Source organism: Eurosta solidaginis, chromosome 5, assembly GCF_040869045.1.
Source record: "Eurosta solidaginis isolate ZX-2024a chromosome 5, ASM4086904v1, whole genome shotgun sequence".
NCBI classification, from domain to species: Eukaryota; Metazoa; Arthropoda; class Insecta; order Diptera; family Tephritidae; genus Eurosta; species Eurosta solidaginis.
Genome location: NC_090323.1, coordinates 50,724,031 through 50,744,174, shown reverse-complemented (window position 1 = coordinate 50,744,174; position 20,144 = coordinate 50,724,031). Strand labels below are relative to the sequence as shown.

General features: G+C 36.7%; 1 long non-coding RNA gene across 2 annotated transcripts in view; it reads left to right on the top strand.

Moving 5' to 3' along the window:
- The first annotated feature begins 233 nt into the window (after positions 1 to 233).
- LOC137234022 (uncharacterized) overlaps positions 234 to 20,144 on the top strand; it is a 58,594-nt gene continuing 38,683 nt past the window's right edge. For both annotated transcript variants that reach the window (XR_010947659.1, XR_010947658.1), the window contains exon 1: positions 234 to 458. This is a non-coding gene — a long non-coding RNA (uncharacterized lncRNA). The remainder of the gene's footprint in view (positions 459 to 20,144) is intronic.

Below are 20,144 nucleotides of genomic sequence, written 5' to 3'. Positions count from 1 at the left end.
TCGAGCCCCATTCCTGGAAACGAATTGAGAGAGAATAAAAGTTTCGTATCAGGTCATCAGTGCTAGCACTTGAGTGTACTCGTTTAAACTGGAAGGAAAGTTTTAATAACGACAACAATAACGAAGGTTGAACGAAGGAGGTTTGGTAGCGTTAATTTACGAGTAGTTGCTTAAAAATTGGTCGCTGATGTACCAATTTTTAATGTGTTGACAGAATCGAAGATTAAGCGGTAGCATCCAGTCCAAAAAAAATAACTGAGTTGAATGCTTGTGCAGACTGAGCTGGTCAGTATACATCATAATGAAAGCGTTGTTGCAGTTTTATATAATTTGAGAATAAAATTAGTAGTATGTAACCACCGATAATCGGGTAACAAAGAAACGCCTTGCCTTTTTTCGCTTTGAAGCTACCAAAGCGTTTCTGTGAATTGGACATTATAAAATGAATATGTATGTATGTAAGTACATATGATTTTGTGCTAATTAGAATTTGACTCTACAAAAACAATGCAGGGGTAAAGAAGTAAACTTTAAACGCTAATATTTCATGAAGAAATTAACCAAATTAAATTTTTATAATTTTGTGCAAACATGCTCATGAAAAGCTTTCATTTGATATATATTTCATTTATGTACTTATTGTAGTTTAGCCTAGCTAAGCGCCGTGTTTTAGAATAATAATATAGAAGATTACTTTCCTATCCAAACATTTCCATAATAACCTCCAGGGCTCGCAGACATCTCGGTTCATACGAAGCGCGTTCTTTGGTTAATCGTGTATTTACTTGAAACGTTTATATCTATGGAACCTTGTAGGGTCATGTTTAAGGCAAACTTTATCCCTTTAACATCCCTTTCAATTTCGTTTTGCTCGCGAAACCAAAAAAAGCAAACTTTAAGATAACCAAAAGTCGTCAGCGAAGCTTGATACCTCTGCTCAATAAAGTTGGCTTTGTCGAAGGTTACAAAATATTTCAGTGAGTTCTTACAAAAGCATTTTAATGTGCAAAGCTACAATTTAGAAGGCATCATGCGTACCCTTATTATCTATCAATCAACACACCTCCTGGACTTCTTTTTCAAATCGTGGTACATTAACTCCTCCCTAATGTGACAGTTGTCATATCTAAAGCTGCATAGGTTAATGCTGATTCTACTTTTGTTGGTTTCAACAGTCATTGTCATTCTGATATTTTTTAATCCACATTTTGTGTTAAATATTTAATACTTCATAACAGTTTCTCAATCACAATAAATAATTTTCACGCTATAGCAAAACGAAAAGAAATTTGTATTTTTTATATATGCTAAACTGAACACCTTCTGAAATTACAATTGCTAACCGCATTTTGGTCCAGTAGCAGTTTATGTTGTTGCGGTTTGTTATTTGCATTTTAATTCAGTTGAAGTCATTTTTGTTTGGACTTTGATTTGATTTGTTGATAACCGCAATTAATAAATACAGTTTTTTTCTCAAAACATCTCAAAATCACTTATACCCCTTACTGCTTTGACGTAACAGCGGGCAGATAGCCTGGCAAGAGAGGCAGTGACCGCACGACCCATTAGGCCTGAGCCGCTTCTGTCAGTCGTCCAACAGGAAATTAAGGGGCATTTATTGTTAGAAGAGAGCAAGAATAAAGAAGATCAGTAGCGAAATCGGCTAAGTTTAAGACAATCTAGGCTACTGTTAGAAGTATATAGTACAAATCGCTATGGGGCAATCAGAGACCTTTCAAAAAAATAAACTCAGATTTATAATTGGCATTCTTACATGAAATTGCAGACTCAACAGCCCTATGCGTAAATTGGGCATAAAATCAAGTGACAACTGTCGGATCTGTGATTTTTCAGCAGAGACGGTGGAACATGCGAGGCAATCTAAAGGCGAAGCGCTACGGTTTCGGGCCCGACATGACCAGAGCGCTCGCATATACAAACCCCAGCCAAGGGAACTACTAGGATTCATCAAGGAAGTCGGGTTGGATGAGTGCAGTGCTATCCGCAACAATTATCTATCTTATGAAATTACAATTACATTAAAAATCTTCTGACGAAAGTCCCAGTAAATTTCCATCAGTAGTAATGATTTATGGATCAATGGGATGATCTAGTTGTTGCGCTGAACAATTTAAAATATGGTTTGCGTTGTTTAGGGACGCTCTGTATCCTGAGCATAATTAGGTAAGAGCTTAGCCCTTTACAGTATAAATAACGAATTTTAATTACTCACGACTCCCTTGATATGACACATGACTCATCCACTATAGCAGGTTACTTAGAACTGAAAGTGGCGTATTGGTAACCGATATTCATAAAGAGCCAAGGTTAAAGAGGGGACGTTTTATCTGCCCAGAATGGCACGGCGGATTTGATAGACAGATCACAAATGCTTTGGAAATATATTGAAAAATAGCTCAGTACCGATTTGACGAAGACCAGAAATATCACTTAGATCGAGGTCTAATCAATAATGGAAGGGTATGTAGTGTCGGCGCTCTCGCCTCCTTCTTTGATAACGAGTTCTTAAAATCGTTATTACTCTGAGCGTACTAGACTTAGAACAATGATTTTTAGTATATAGATCATATAAAAAGGCGTCGGGTAATGGCAGAATACTCGCCGAGTTGTTCAAACAGGAGGCGAAGAGTTGGTTGAGAGCATGCAACAAATTTTATGCAAAATATGGTCAGATCAGCGCATTCCTCAAGATTTAAAATCTGCTCAATCAGCAAGAACGGTGCTCGCGCAAACCACGCCACCTACTGCGAAATCAGCTTGATTAATATCGCGTAATTTATCAAACGAATTTTGCGACTGACTGAAATCATCGAACTGATTGGACCTAATCAGTGCGGCTTCAAACCTGGCATATCAAATCAGTTCCTTGTATGCTGCTACCTTTTCGTGAATTTAAAATATTAGTAAGCTCTTGTATGAAACCAAAGGAGGCTTAAGACAAGTCGCCTCCTTTTAGCGCAATTTCTGTTGCCTAATGAAGGAGAAATATAATTCTTTCAGTAGAACTAAACCGTGTTGGTATATTCTGAATACAATGCAATTACTGTCGTATGCTGATTATACTGATATTGTTGGCCTTAACAAACGAGCTGTGAGCTGTGCATATCTGGATTGGATAAAGAAGCAAAAAAAAAGTGGATCTTGGTTAAGGACAAAGCGAAGTATTTGCTGTCACCAAAGAAAGAATCGGCCCATTCGCACCTAAGCAGCCACGTCACTGTTTGACAGATATGAATTCGAAACTGTAAAGAATTTCGCATATTAGGGAACCAGCATGAACAGCGATAAGAACATCAGCTTAGAAATCAAACGGAAAGTAACTCTTGCCCACAAGTACTAATGTAGACTGGGTAAGCAATTGAAAAGTTAAGCTCTACAAGTCACTCACAAAATCTGTCCTGATGTATGGCTCGGAATCATAGATGGTGTCGAGAGAAGATGAACACAGTGCTAGATAACTGCCAGATACAAAAGTTCTTTTGAAGATTTACGGTCCTGTCCCTGATGCCGACGGCAATCATCGAAGGAGGTCTAATGCGTTTATTTTTCAGCTGTTGAGAAAGTTGTCCAGTGGAAACCAACTCAATCTACTCGCTGTAGTTTTCGGGGCTTTTTGGTACTATTCTTGGATATTTATTAAAGTTTATATGGGAATCGTTTCGGTGGGGAATCCATTCGTTTTTTTTTTTTTTTTTTTTTTTCAATTCCGCGATTATCTCTGTGATAATTTCGGAGCTATATCTGAATAGTTTCAGGCCATATCGGAAATAAATGCAAATAATTGCAGGGTTGTTTTCGCGATCATTCTGATAAAACTTTTTAATCATTTCGAACTACCTTGGAGCATTTTGGATTATTTTCAGGGACCATTTCATTTTCGTATTCATTGCGAGATTGTTTTAATATGAAAATTGTATGTTGTATTTGAAACTGTACCATCTAGCCCAAGCGAAACATAAGTGATGATCTCAAAGACTTGGTCTTCTCCTTGACCACACCTGCCCTCTCACGATGCATAAACCTCACCCTTGGCTCCTATAAACTATTCCAAAAACAAAAATTACATCACCAATGTTAAGAACGTTAACATCTCACTTGAAACAGCTTTGAGATAAAGAAATCGCCTGATAGGTAGCCATCTTATTTCAAGTATTGCGACCTCTAAGTGCGCCCTTCTATCCTGACGTAAAGAACACAACCGCGTACCCTAAACAGGTTTTCGTGCTATCTTCATTTGAAGCATTTTTTCAAAGCGAACTAATCAGGCCAGTTGGTTCGCAGTGTGGGGACTTAGGTTAAACAGAGATATAATTTTTTTTAAAACAAATTGCACCTATCTTAGGTTTATTTCATTCTGCCAGCTTTTCCGGCTTATCAGCTTTGACATCTGCCGGAGTTTGAAACGTCTGAGAACAAAACGAAATATCAAAAATATGATGGATGTGACAGGCTATAAGCTTACATTTTTTTTGGTTATGTTACAAAGCATATTTGATTAAGACTAAAATTCCCTTGCACTAATTAATAGGAAAGTGGCACTTTTAACAGCTGCTCACAGGTTGATTCTTTAGCGGCGTTCGCGTTATTTTGGATCATAAATAAATAGTGCTTAGGTGAAATCCTGCGCGTTTTTATGCGCTCTCCTACACGAAAACGAACAAATGCGAATGCCTCCAGCCACACCTTAAAATTTCCTCTCTGTTTAACATATTTATTCTACTGTTGGTTTATATTTATCTAAACTGACAAAAACTTAGTATTGTCAGGATCGCTATGTTATTGTTGTTGTTGGCCATCGCACACTTGATTAAAATGTTTTGCGAACAATCCTCTCAGCTTAGCGATGGCCACACCGCAGCGCAAGCAATAAATGTCCAATAAAATATAATTATTACTCTTTCGGCTTACACCTTCACCTTAGAGGTGTACTTACTAAGATTGTGTATGAATGTATGTGAGTACATTTCCCCCTGCTGAAATTTTGGATTTTCTCTATGTACATATTTTATTTCTTATTTTGCCTACACCTTTGCCCTTATCCACTCACATTTAACGCTACATTCTTATCGCTCATTAATCGTTCGCTTTCCCATGCAGCCGGAAATGCCATAAATTTTGTTAAGTGGATTTTTTCGGTTTTTTGGGTTTTGGTTAGTCGCTCCTGTAATATCGAAGCTAGTTTTTTTACAGGGTGTGAAAAAATTATTGGGATAGCTGAATATTTAAGGCGACATATTTTCGAAGTACTTTCAATTAATTGAATTTTGTTGCCACTATCATAGCGAAAGTAGTACTTAGGAGGGGGCACAATGGGTGGTCTGCTAGGTTAAGTTAGGTTGAACTTGCAAAGCAAGACCTCACATAGACTGAATGTGTCCTTAGTTTTACCAGAATTTGTTTGACGACCGAACGGAAAAAACTCTTACTAGGACTTAAGTCATTGAATAACTCCCTCCTCTTGCCAAATAATAGAAGTTTTATAGCGGCACTAATAATGGTTTTCTGTCAATTGTTCCGCTCAGTGGGAGTGAGAGTGGGAGTAAATCTGGCAACTCTGCAGCCCCAGTATCTGGAGCCTTAACATCGCGAGTGCAGAAACGTGTTCAGTTGTTTCTTCCTGCAGCTCGCATTTGGGAGTGGGAGTAAATGAACCAAAATATCGATAAAATGGCAGCGAGAAGATTTGAAGGAAAACCAGTAATCAAACATGGATAGGAGGAGAAAGAAGCAAGATGAAGTTTTTTTTTCGCAGAAAATACGATGTGACAAATTCCAAGGAAGGACAATTATTGGGCAGGATAAGGTCTTAATTACCTATCTATATTTTATACAAACATATATAAAAATGAATGCGATTTTAAAAATTGTACCTGCCCTAGGTTAGGTTAGGTTGAACTGCCCGGTCCATGAGGACCTCACATAGACTGATTGAGTCCGTAGTATTACCAGAAGTTTGTTTTGACGACCAAACTGAAAAACCTTATCAAAAACCAGGACCTATGTTATAAAATAACTCTGTCCTCTTGGCAAATACTAGAAGCTTCCTAGGACGTAAGCCACTTGCTGCTTCTAGATCTGACAGCTGTATCACTCCTAATAGCTGGAATCTTAGCCTGGCAAGTGCAGGGCACGAGCACAGAACCTGCTCGAACGTTTCCTCCCCCAACCCGCACTTCCTACATCTGCTATCACTGACCAAGCCTAATTTGAAGGCATGTGAAGCCAGAAGGCAGTGTCCAGCCAGAATACTCGTCATGAGTTTACAGTCCTCTCTTTTTAATGATAGAAGCAACTTTGTTAGTCTAAGGTTGTAAGACCTACACATAATCTTCGACACTTTACAGCCCCGCGCTTGAACCCATAGTATAGAGATTTCATGTATGAGGAAGACAAATGGAAGAGAAATGGAAGGAGAGTGCAGAACGGAAGCGAGGCTGACTTTTTAAATGAAGGCAAACCGATTTTCGGGCAGAACAAAGTCTGCCGGAAACTTTCTTGAAAATTATTTTATTTATGGATAAACTCAACCATCCCCATAACAACTTTGCAGGAAAAAATACTAGTTTACATCTCGACCTGCTTGGCTGATATTAAAATAGTTCAAAAAAGATTAAAATAAGATTTGGCTAATACAGCGTTCAGATTTAGAGAAATTATGGAACGTACCCATAACCTCAACCATGTGAGTCGATAATATAATGTAATAATATTAGCAGTTTTGTCATAATGTTGCTAGTAATTAATGCAGGACAACAACAACAACAAGACAAGCGTATGAAATGAAAACCAGTAATAACGATCGTATATTACTCAGGCATTTACATACATATTCCTAAAAGGCAATAGTAAATATGATGGCCAGATCAAATATGAGATGCAGCAACAAGAAATAAGTAAGCAACTATTCGAGAGGCTGCTTGTGAATTGTTTAAACTTTGGGAGAAACAGGCGAACAAGGCAACTGAGAGAAAAAAGCAGCGCAAGCTAAGGAATAGTCAATCCGTTTGATTTGTATACCTTGTAAGTGAAGTATGCGAGTAATATAATTGTGAAGTACTTCTTACATTAATAGAAGTGTTGTAAATAAAGAACATTTTGCTATACTGAATATTTGAGTTATCTTTTATTCGACGATAACAGAAGGTGCAGAATTATCGCGGATATAAATTCTAAACAATAATAAACCACGATTCCAAGCGATATTCATTACCATAATTTAAAAATCAACTTGTTTGTTTTAAACTAGATTATAACTGTCCAAAGTCTGGCAATAACATCTCAGTAAAAAAAAAAAAAACAGTTACTTATGCGGAGCATAAGTCAGCCAGCCGGCCAACTAGTTGATTTGGTTTCATACTAGTAAAGAGGAAGTTCACATATAGTTGGCTTAGCTGCAGTAAACTTTTGAAGAACCCTGTATACCTGCACTTCTAATTACAAATATATACCAACATATCTGCACAGGATATATTTGTGGAAATATATTTGATTTTTATGTGAAAAAAATTTGTTGCGTTTGGCATTCAGCCGGTTTTCTAGGTCTCTCCTAGTTCATCCGAGTTGCACTTTGACATTTTCTTTCAGCACAATCTATTATTCTATTCACATTCGGTTGTTTATACACTCTTAATACTATTTATTTATTTGTATCTCTTTTATCTACATTTATATCCCTTCTTAGGCATTTATTTTCTCCTGTTGCTAGTTTTGTTTTTATGTTGCCACTAATTTATTGTTTTAAGTGGGTTTCAAGTGGATTATTACGTTGTATGTTGTGCGTAATTAAATGGGTGTGGCGCACATTAAATTACCCATTTTTCTGGTTTTGTTCTCCTTCCATATCAATTCATAGGTATGTGTGTGTGGATTTCCTACAATTTTTTTTTAAATACATATATTGATCAGTGCATATTATGCGGCTCCATATTTTTTATTGAGCTTTGAAAGCATTTTTAAAATGTGTTTCTGCAATAAATTTTGAGTTCAATGTATGTATGTTTGATTCGAAAAATTAATATTTCCTGTCATCAATTTGTTACAGATTTTTTAATTTAAATTTTCTTATACACTATTATTCAATTAAGCGTTAATATATTAACATAAAAAATTTATTGAATTTTTGTATAAATAATAAATTGAAAATTTATTGAAAATAAGAATTATGAGCCCAACCTAACTTAGAATTATAAGCACTTTAAATTAAGCACTTTTCAAGTAATGATATTTTATGAGAAAATAAGAAATTACTTTAGTATCGTATGCCCTATACATTTAAAAAGAAAAATAATAAACCTGAAATTTATATTGTAAATGATCCATACATAAATCGTATAAAAGAAATTATAGTTTTAATATATACATATTTTTGTGTTATCAAAAGTAACTTCCCGATTCGTAGTTTAAACAAATAGTTTCCTTTCATACAATTTATTAATGATACATAAATTTATTATTGTTATAGCCCATCCTTTGTTCTACATTCCTTCACGAAAAAAAAAACATTTTCAGGTAGCCATTATCGACCTGATCGGTGGTAGCGCACAACGATTTTTTTGACATCGTACTTAAATCAACTGAAAACAAGTAAGGAAGGCTAAGTTCGGATGTAACCGAACATTACATACTCAGCTGAGAGCTTTGGAGACAAAATAAGGGAAAATCACCATTTAGCAAAATGAACCAAGGGTAACCGTGCAATGTGTTTGTATGACAAGGGTTTCAAATGGAAGGTATTAAAGAGTATTTTAAAAGGAAAAGGGCCTTAGTTCTATAGGTGGGCGCCTTTTCGAGATATCGTCGTAAAGGTTGACCAGGGGGACTCTAGAATGTGTTTGTACGATATGGGTATCAAATTAAAGGTATTAATGAGGGTTTTAAAAGGAAGTGGTCCTTAGTTGTATATGTGAAGGCGTTTTCGAGATATCGACCAAAATGTGGACCAGGGTGACCCAGAACATCATCTGTCGGGTTCCGCTAATTTATTTGTATATGTAATATCACGAATAGTATTCCGGCCAAGATTCCAATGGATTTTGATTTCGCCCTGCCGAACTTTTTCATTTCATTCTACTTAATATGGTAGGTGTCACACTCATTTTACAAAGTATTTTCTAAAGTTATATTTTGCGTCAATAAACCAATCAAATTACTATGTTTCATCCCTTTTTTCATATTTGGTATAGAATTATGATTTTTTTTTCATTATTCGTAATTTTCGATATCGGAAAAGTGGGTGTGGTCATAGTCGGATTTCGGCCATTTTTTATACAAGATAAAGTGAGTTCAGATAAGTACGTGAAATAATTTTAGTAAAGATATATCGATTTTTGCTAAAGTTATCGTGTTAACGGCTGAGCGGAAGGACAGAAAGTCCACTGTGTATAAAAACTGGGCGTGGTTTCAACCGATTTCGCCCATTTTCACAGACAACAGTTAGCGCCATAAAAGCTATGCCTCCACCAAATTTCAAAAGGATTGGTAAATTTTTGTTCGATTTATGGCATTAAAAGTATTCTAGACGAATTAAATGAAAAAGGGCGGAGCCACGCCCATTTTGAAATTTTCTTTTATTATTGTATTTTGTAGCACCATATCATTACTGGAGTTGAATTTTGACATAATTTACGTATATACTGTAAGGATATTACATTTGTTGTTAAAATTTTACTTAAACATTTTTTTGTTTAAAGTGGGCGTGTTCGTCATCCGATATTGCTAATTTTTATTTAGCACATATATAGCAATAGGAGTAACGTGCCTGCCAAATTTCATCATGATATCTTCAACGACTGCCAAATTACAGCTCGCAAAACTTTTAAATTATCTTCTTTTAAAAGGGCGGTGCCACGCCCATTGCCCAGAATTTTACTAATTTTATATTTTGCGTCATAAGGTCAATGCAGTTACCAAGGTTCGTCGCTTTATCCGTCTTTGGTAAAGAATTATCGCACTTTTTCGGTGTTTCGAAATTTTCGATATCGAAAAAGTGAGCGTGGTTGTAGTCCGATTTCGTTCGTTTTAAATAGCAATCTGAGATGTGCGCCCAGAAACCTGCATACCAAATTTCATCAAGATACCTCAAAATTTACTCAAGTTATCGTGTTTACGGACAGACGGACGGACATGGCTAAATTAATTTATTTTTCGCCCAGATAATTTTGATATATGGAAGTCTATATCTATCTCGATTAGTTTATGCCATTACGGACTGCCATTATGCGAACAAAGTTAATATACTCTGTGAGCTCTTCTCAGCTGAGTATAAAAAGTTTATGATAGCAATGCTCGTCAATACATCGGTTTATTCGTCCGTCTATTTTTTGATGTTCCTCTACCCGGAAGTCCCCCCCCCCCTCTCCCCCCTGTGGATCCTCCACTGTGTGTACATATGTGAGTATGTAACGGAATACTTAAGCATAATTTTCACCAACTTCCAGAAGCTTGATTAATTAGAAACTTTGCACACGTGTTAAGCATCAATGACAATGCAATAATTTGATGGTGGAGGGACATAACCTCACGAGACATACAGTCAATGGACCGTATAACCACTTTTTTTTTTTTTTTTTTTTTTTTTGTTAATGGACGTTGTGGCAGCGCGCTGCCCTCAAGTGGCCCAATGAAACCAGGCTAATCCTGTTCACGCGATCGATTTATATATATATATAATAACTTTTTTTTTTTTTTTTTTTTTTTTTTTTTTTTTTATTTTGCCGAGTCTTTGATGGGCAGCGGTTTGTCAAGCGTCACGATCTGAGACTGCTCAGCTACAGAAGAAATTTCATCAGCCAAGCGTAATACTTAAAGAGAACAGAAGCAAACGTATTATACATTAATTTAGAGAGGTGAGAACAATCTCTTTTATAGAAAAAAGGGAGTCCGAGCTATCAAATGTGTTTGAGTGAGAGTTATAATCTTGGCATAAACGCCGAAAAGGTTCATTTTGTTCGAAATTCGTTCTACATTGTTTCAGCAGAAGAGGTTTGAAGTGTCTCGATGTCCGAGAGGGAACGCAAAAGTTCACTTCATTCAGAAGGAATGGGCTCGAAATTGATCCATTTAAAAGTTTTGTCATAAATATCACACCAAGCATTTCCCTTCGACTAGCAAGAGTTGGAAGATTGATAAGCTTTAATCGATTAGTATAAGGTGGAAGATTAGTTAAAGAGTCCCATTGGAAATTTCTTAAGGCAAATAGTAAAAATTGTTTTTGTATTGATTCGAGACTGTCTGCATGGACTTGATAACGCGGATTCCAAATTATCGAGCCGTATTCTAATATTGGCCTAACTAATGTTGTAAAAAGTGCTTTAGTTATGTAAGGGTCGTTAAATTCTTTTGACCACCGTTTAACAAATGCAAAAACACCTTTGCCTTTATTCACTGTAGCATTAATATGAAGATTGAAACGAAGTTTGGAATCCATCATGACTCCCAAGTCAATAAAATTATTTACAGTTTCTAGACTATAGTTGTTAATTGTATATGAAGCTGGTGGCGAAACTCTCCGATAAAAACACATGAATTTACATTTTTTGAGATTGAGCGGCATATAATTTACATTGCACCAGGTAACCAAGTGATTTAAATCCATTTGAAGCAAGGAATGTTCCTCAACCGAGGCACATGATTTGAAAAGTTTTACATCGTCTGCGTACATCAAGATTTTTGAGTATTTAATTGTACCAGATATATCGTTTATGAACAACAAGAACAGAATCGGACCAAGATGGCTGCCCTGAGGAACACCAGAAGAAACATTGATGACCCCAGAAAGTGTATTTTTAAAGATTATTTTTGCGTACGATAACCAAGATACGAAGAAATCCAACATATAAGACGGGGTTGAAGACCGAGTTGACTGAGCTTATGAATAAGTAATGGGTGTGATACTTTGTCGAAAGCTTTACTGAAATCGGTGTAAATTACATCAGTGTGAAGGCCTTTTCTAAATCCATTAGAAACGTGGGTGGTAAATTCTAGTAAATTGGTGATAGGTGATTTGCCCTTACAGAACCCATGCTGCGAGCTTGCAATTATGGGGGAAATAGGGAATGTTAGGTGGTGGGTAACAATAGCCTCAAATAACTTTGGGATAGCGGATAACTTTGCTATGCCCCGGTAGTTTTCTATTGAAGACCTGCTTCCATTTTTATGAAGCGGAATAAGAAAAGATTCCTTCCATATTGTTGGGAAAACACCATAAATTAAAGATAAATTAAATAAATCTGTTAGCGGCTGATAGATGTTTGCGGAACATTTTTTAAGAAAGTGTGTCGGGATCCTGTCGGGGCCGTATGAATATGATACTTTTAAAGTTTTTAAATAAGATAATACATCTTCTGAAGATATAAATGGAGCTCTGATTGAATAACATGAATCAATATGGTATGGGTATTCATTAGGTGGAACGTTGGTCTCAATAGAGTAATTTGATTTGAAAAATTTCGCAAAGAAGTCGGCGATCTCTTGATCATCGCTGGAAATATTATCTTGGAATTTCATGGATGATGGAAACCCTTTCACCCTGCGTTTAGAGTTTACGAATCCGTAAAATGCCTTCGGGTTGCAAGTTATATTTCTTTTCATTTTACAAAGATAAGCTTTGTAACACTTTTTGTTCAATTGAAAATACTTGCAGCGTAGAATCGAGTACTGTAAGTAATGGTTATGTAAACCCGTCTTTTTGAACAGCTTGAAAGATCGATACTTTTTATTCTTTAAAATTTTCAGCTCTTTAGTGAACCATACTTGGCTTGTATCGGAAAGTACACAAATCCGCTTAGGTACGTATTTTTCAAAAAGACAGTAAATGGTATTGTAAAAGTGAGAAACGCTTTGCTCCACATCAGCATTAAATGTTGGCCACACTATTCGAGATAGATCACGATTTAATTTTTTAAAATTGGCCTTCGCAAAGTCGAAGCGATAACTGGAGTCGTATCGTTTATTTCCGCTGTTACAAGCATAATTTACAACTTCGTAAACTATTTTGAGGGAAGGGTGGTAAGCATCTTCAGGTTCAATAATGGGTTCGCATCGACTAATGGAATATTTAGATTCATCATCCACAAAGGCTAAATCCAACACTCTTCCGAATTTATTCGATTGGATGTTGATTTGTTGAAGGCACAGCTCAGACATTCCGTCTAGAAATTCATTGTTGGAAGACTTTGACGAAACTGGTACGATATTAAAGTCAGAGATGCACCATGATATGTGTGGCATATTGAAGTCACCCAAGGCAATAATGGAATCGGAAGGCTTTAGCATCGAATTAACAGTTCTTAGCAAGGAAATGTGATTCATATAAACGGACAGTTCAGAAGATGGCGGGATATAACAGATGGCCAAATAAATGTGGATATTTGCTAGTTGTGTGCGTATGCACAAGAACTCAGTTGTATCGGTGGCGGTTACGCAAATCTCTTCAGATGGTATTGAAGAGTGTACAGCAAGCAGAACCCCACCTCCAACCCTGTTCAGGCGGTCATTTCGATATATATGGTAGTCATTACAGAGGATCTCTGAGTTAAAAACATGAGGTTTCAGCCAGGTTTCGGTTAAAGCAATTATATCGTAGCTTGAGTTAAATGATTTTAAAAATAGTTCTGTTAACTTGGTGTTTAAGCCTCTAACATTTTGGTAAAGTATATCTAAAGCAGATTTTTCGTTCAGTTTTTTGACTCAGTGTTATTAACAGGGATCTTTGCCAAGTTTGGAACACTCTTATTCCGCCTATATTCAAATTCCCGCACAAGTGCCCCAGAGGGCCAAAAATCGTTACTCAAGATAGTGTCAAAATGATCAATATGTACATCTAATCTAAAGGAAGATACGTTTCTTTCATAACTAAAATTAAATTTCCGAATTGTTACGTCATGGGTTTTCCTTTTTGAGAAGATATACGATTTCAGATCCTCCTCAGTAGTATCCCTGTCGAATCTTGACACGAATATCGATTTTTTAGGAGGGACTACAACCAACTTCCTAGTTCCAGGCTCAGTCGCCTGAGAACGGTTTGCAGGTTCAATATTTTTTCTAGCTGCTAGTTTTGTTGAAGGTGCCTTTGATGTTGAAGGCTCTACTGTAAGAGGACTTGGAGATGCTAAGTTTATTAATTCTATCGTGCTAGGTGTAGGAACGATTGGGTTCTGGATGTTTTGAACGGGGTCTAGGGTCAATACGCCAGCCGAGACATCAGTTCGTTTTCGTTTGCTGTCACGACTGTCGCTGTTAGCATTAACAGCTGAATCGGTAATACATTTGAAAGTTTTAAACAAGTTTTCATAATACTTGAATTTATCCCCTAATGTAGAAAGTTCCTTACCGATTTCGGAGAATGCGTTTCGGGTATGTTTGAAAAGCTTAAAAAGATCCACTTCGGTGGATCTGCATTTCAAGCACGACCAACGCACACCCTTGTTATCGTTGATCGCATCACACACCCTTGCTGTCAAACTAGCGCACTTCATATGACAAGCTCATCACAAAGCCAGCACGACACGAAACGCTCGGTATCACCTTTCAATTGGCAGTTAACAAAATTGCAAGACATTATAAGTTAAAGTAAAATTGATTAAACAGACGGAGGCAGTGAAAATAGTTTGGAGATCACAGTAAGAAAATCACTGTTTGAGCAGTTTGAAGATCACTGTATGTGCAGTTTAAGATCGCTATTAACTGACGCTTAACAACACACAATGCAAACAGCTGTGGCAGTGAAAAGAAAATGAAGTAAATGTGCACGAGCAAATAACAATTGAAAACTGAAAATATGTAAATGCCAATCAAATGCAACAACAAATATGCAAAGTGACTCGGCAAATATGTATGTATGTATGGATATACACACTTTATCAATTATTTTTATACTCAGTTGAGCAGAGCTCACAGAGTATATTAAGTTTGATTGGATAACGGTTGGTTGTACATATATAAAGGAATCGAGATAGATATAGACTTTCATATATCAAAATAATCAGGATCGAAAAAAAATTTGATTGAGCCATGTCCGTCCGTCCGTCCGTCCGTCCGTCCGTTAACACGATAACTTGAGTAAATTTTGAGGTATCTTGATGAAATTTGGTATGTAGGTTCCTGAGCACTCATCTCAGATCGCTATTTAAAATGAACGATATCGGACTATAACCACGCCCACTTTTTCGATATCGAAAATTTCGAAAAACCGAAAAAGTGCGATAATTCATTACAAAAGACCGATAAAGCGACGAAATTTGGTAGATGAGTTGAACTTATGACGCAAAATAGAAAATTAGTAAAATTTTGGACAATGGGCGTGGCACCGCCCACTTTTAAAAGAAGGTAATTTAAAATTTTGCAAGCTGTAATTTGGCAGTCGTTGAAGATATCATGATGAAATTTGGCACGAACGTTACTCTTATTACTATATATACGCTTAATAAAAATTAGCAAAATCGGAGAAGGACCACGCCCACTTTTAAAAAAAAAATTTTTTTAAAGTAAAATTTTAACAAAAAATTTAATATCTTTACAGTATGTATGTAAATTATGTCAAGATTCAACTCCAGTAATGATATGGTGCAACAAAATACAAAAACAAAAGAAAATTTAAAAATGGGCGTGGCTCCGCCTTTTTTCATTTAATTTGTCTAGGATACTTTTAACGCCATAAGTCAAACAAAAATTAACCAATCCTTTTGAAATTTGGTAGGGGCATATATTTTATGGCGTTAACTGTTTTCTGTGAAAATGGGCGAAATCGGTTGATGTCACGCCCAGTTTTTATACACAGTCGTCCGTCTGCCCTTCCGCATGGCCGTTAACACGATAACTTGAGCAAAAATCGATATATCTTTACTAAACTCAGTTCACGTACTTATCTGAACTCACTTTATCTTGGTATGAAAAATGAACTAAATCCGACTATGACCACGCCCACTTTTTCGATATCGAAAATTACGAAAAATGAAAAAAATGCCATAATTCTATACCAAATACGAAAAAAGGGATGAAATATGGTAAGGTAATTGGATTGTTTTATTGACGCGAAATATAACTTTAGAAAAAACTTTATAAAATGGTTGTGACACCTACCATATTAAGTAGAAGAAAATGAAAAAGTTCTGCAGGGCGAAATAAAAAACCCTTAAAATCTTGGCAGGTATTACATATATAAATAAATTAGCGGTATACAACAGATGATGTTCTGGGTCACCCTGGTCAACATTTTGGTCGATATCTGGAAAACGCCTTCACATATACAACTACCACCACTCTCTTTTAAAACTCTCATTAATACCTTTAATTTGATACCCATATCGTACAAACTCACTCTAGGGTCACCCCTGGTCCACCTTTATGGCGATATTTCGAAAAGGCGAACACCTATAGAACGAAGGCCCACTCCCTTTTAAAAATACTCATTAACACCTTTCATTTGATACCCATATCGTACAAACAAAGTCTAGAGTCACCCCTGGTCCAGAAAGGCCCACTCCCTCTTAAAATACTCATTAACTCCTTTCGTTTGATACCCATATTGCACAAACGAATTCTAGAGTTACCCCTGGCCCACCTTTATGGCGATATCTCGAAACGGCGTCCACCTATAGAACTAAGGCCCACTCCCTCTTAAAATACTCATTAACTCCTTTCGTTTGATACCCATATCGTACAAACGCATTCTAGAGTTACCCGTGGTCCATCTTTACGGCGATATCTCGAAAAGGCGTCCATCTATAGAACTTAGGTCCACTCCCTTTTAAAATACTCATTAATACCTTTCATTTAATACCCATACTGCACAAACAAATTTTAGCGTCACCCCTGGTCCACCTTTATGGCGATATCTCGAAACGGCGTCCACCTATGGAACTAAGGATTACTCCCTTTTAAAATGCTCATTAACACCTTTCATTTGATACCCATATCGTACAAACGCATTCTAGAGTTACCCCTGGTCCATCTTTACGGCGATATCTCGAAAAGGCGGCGTCCATCTATAGAACTTAGGCCCACTCCCTCTTAAAATACTCATTAACTCCTTTCGTTTGATACCCATATCGTACAAACGCATTCTAGAGTTACCCCTGGTCCATCTTTACGGCGATATCTCGAAAAGGCGTCCATCTATAGAACTTAGGTCCACTCCCTTTTAAAATACTCACTAATACCTTTCATTTGATACCCATATTGCACAAACAAATTCTAGCGTCACCCCTGGCCCACCTTTATGGCGATATCTCGAAACGGCGTCCACCTATAGACCTAAGGCCCACTCCCTCTTAAAATACTCATTAACTCCTTTCGTTTGATACCCATATCGTACAAACGCATTCTAGAGTTACCCCTGGTCCATCTTTACGGCGATATCTCGAAAAGGCGTCCATCTATAGAACTTAGGTCCACTCCCTTTTAAAATACTCACTAATACCTTTCATTTGATACCCATATTGCACAAACGCATTCTAGAGTTACCCCTGGTCCATCTTTACGGCGATATCTCGAAAAGGCGGCGTCCATCTATAGAACTTGGCCCACTCCCTCTTAAAATACTCATTAACTCCTTTCGTTTGATACCCATATTGCACAAACAAATTCTAGCGTCACCCCTGGTCCACCTTTATGGCGATATCTCGAAACGGCGTCCACCTATGGAACTAAGTATTACTCCCTTTTAAAATGCTCATTAACACCTTTCATTTGATACCCATATCGTACAAACGCATTCTAGAGTTACCCCTGGTCCATCTTTACGGCGATATCTCGAAAAGGCGTCCATCTATAGAACTTAGGTCCACTCCCTTTTAAAATACTCATTAATACCTTTCATTTGATACCCATATCGTACAAACGCATTCTAGAGTCAACCCTGATCCACCTTTATGGCTATATCCCTAAATGGCGTCCACCTATAGAACTATGGCCCACTCCCTCATAAAATACTCTTTAATGCCTTTCATTTGATACACATGTCATACAAACACATTCCAGGGTTTCCCTCGGTTCATTTTCCTACATGGTTATTTTCCCTTATGTTGTCACCATAGCTCTCAACTGAGTATGTAATGTTCGGTTACACCCGAACTTAACCTTCCTTACTTGTTAAGATACAATTTATTTTAGTAAAGAAAAGCAGAACTTTAAATTGCGAATGCAGTACACAACGTGTTTACACTTATTTTTAGCACAATAATTATTTAAACAAACAAATTTATTTATTTAAGACAAAATAAGGCACAGTAGAAATCAAAACACAACTTCACAGCTTGACGTTCGCACTTTAAATGGTCATAAGCTTCATTGAAACCGTGCAACCGTATCAAGGATCGATGACAGGTTTCCCCAGCGGGTTACGGGGCTTAGAATACAAATGAAATGACCATAAACATCGATAACACTCCCCAAAAAATTCGGGGTATGTCGTTATTGCTACAACAACAACCGATGACAATGCAATAATTTGAAGGTGAAGTGACATAAGGTCAGCGTACAGAAGGTCAATTGATTTTATTTAGATTAGCCATTAGGTATATTGTAACTATGCATACGAATCAAGGACCTATGACAATGCAATTATTTAATGGTGGCGTTACCAAAGGTCAACGGACATAAGGTCAGTTAACCTTATGACCACTTTCAAAGGGTCACAAGACCATGCACATTTAAATTGGCCAACTAACTTAAGGGCCCTTGACAACTCCTGTAGTGACAATTTAGGAAACTTCCGTTTGACCATATGACTATTTCGGAAAAAAGACCATTATCATATTTTTACTAAAGTGAGACGAACACAAAAGCAAACAAGCTCCACAAGATAAATTTTTAACTTAATTTGAAAATACTCTTTTACTCGGTTTCCCATTGAAGTCAATAGTAAAGTTTATGTTATCAACAAAATAATTCAATTCAGAGTTAAATGCGACTTTTATATTGACCGCCAAGCAACAATTAAGGCAATAATCTCGCATAGCACAGCATCTAAAAGTGTGTTAGAGTGTGAGCAGTCTCTGGAAAGATTCGGGACAGGGAGAAGCGTAAATCTGTATTGGATCCCAGGGCATGTGGGAATAGGTGAGAATGAAAAAGTAGATGAACTAGCTAAAACGGATGCATCCCTTGAAGCTTGAAGAGCTCATGGCCAGTACACATATTGAGCATCAGAGATCAAATTTGGTAGGGGAAATGTGTGAACGTTACATCATCCAGAGCTGCGTTGTCATAACTAGTTCAGCAAAAAATAGGTAATTATGGTAAAATAGCTTTTTGTTATAAGTTACATGAAGTTCATTGTGCCGGGAAATATTTTTATTGAAAGGGAAAAATTAAAGTAACCATTCCTTTGTCGTCATACCAAACAATTCTTCTATGAGTAATAATACCCATTAGCGGTTCTTATCGTTTGTCTGCAATCAATGAATTAATTCAATACTAGCTAGTTAAGTTACCCGAAAGGACATTGACTACCTGAATAAAATACAAAATAAACTGTATCGGCCAAAGGCAAAAAAATGCCAGTAGAAAAAAAAATAAATATAGTATAAATCAAACATTATGTTCTTTAGTATTGAGTGAGATATGCAGTTTACAGCAAATAGAGTTGGGGATGCACGGCAAGTCACGCGATACACAATAAATACGACTTGCAATAAATTGACTTACAATTTTTATTGACCATCAAAATGAATGTCGCCTTTTGCGAATTGAGTTAGTATGGAACGTACAGTTATGTGATACAAACGACGACAGGTGCCTAAGGTGATGTGTAATGTGGCATGCATCATAGAGCAATGCAGTAGTAGCAACTTGATGTTGAAAATGATATAAAAGGAAGAGAAGCCAAGAAAACTGAAGCTAAGGATCTGTGTGCAATGAACAGAACATTTCAGTGCCCACGAATTGCTGACGAGTCCATTGCACACCAAATGAACCATTAAAATGAATGATTGTGCCAATTGTGACAGGGTAACATAAAAGCGAAGTAAAAGAAGATAACAATTGCAGGAACTGTTTGATGGACTGTAATGACATTTGTTGCACATTTAGTTGACATTTATAATAGATTAGCCGAAACCGAAGATGGCGAAATTGAACTGCACTTTCGTATAAAGCTAGATTTAAACGAAATTGTAGAACCATTA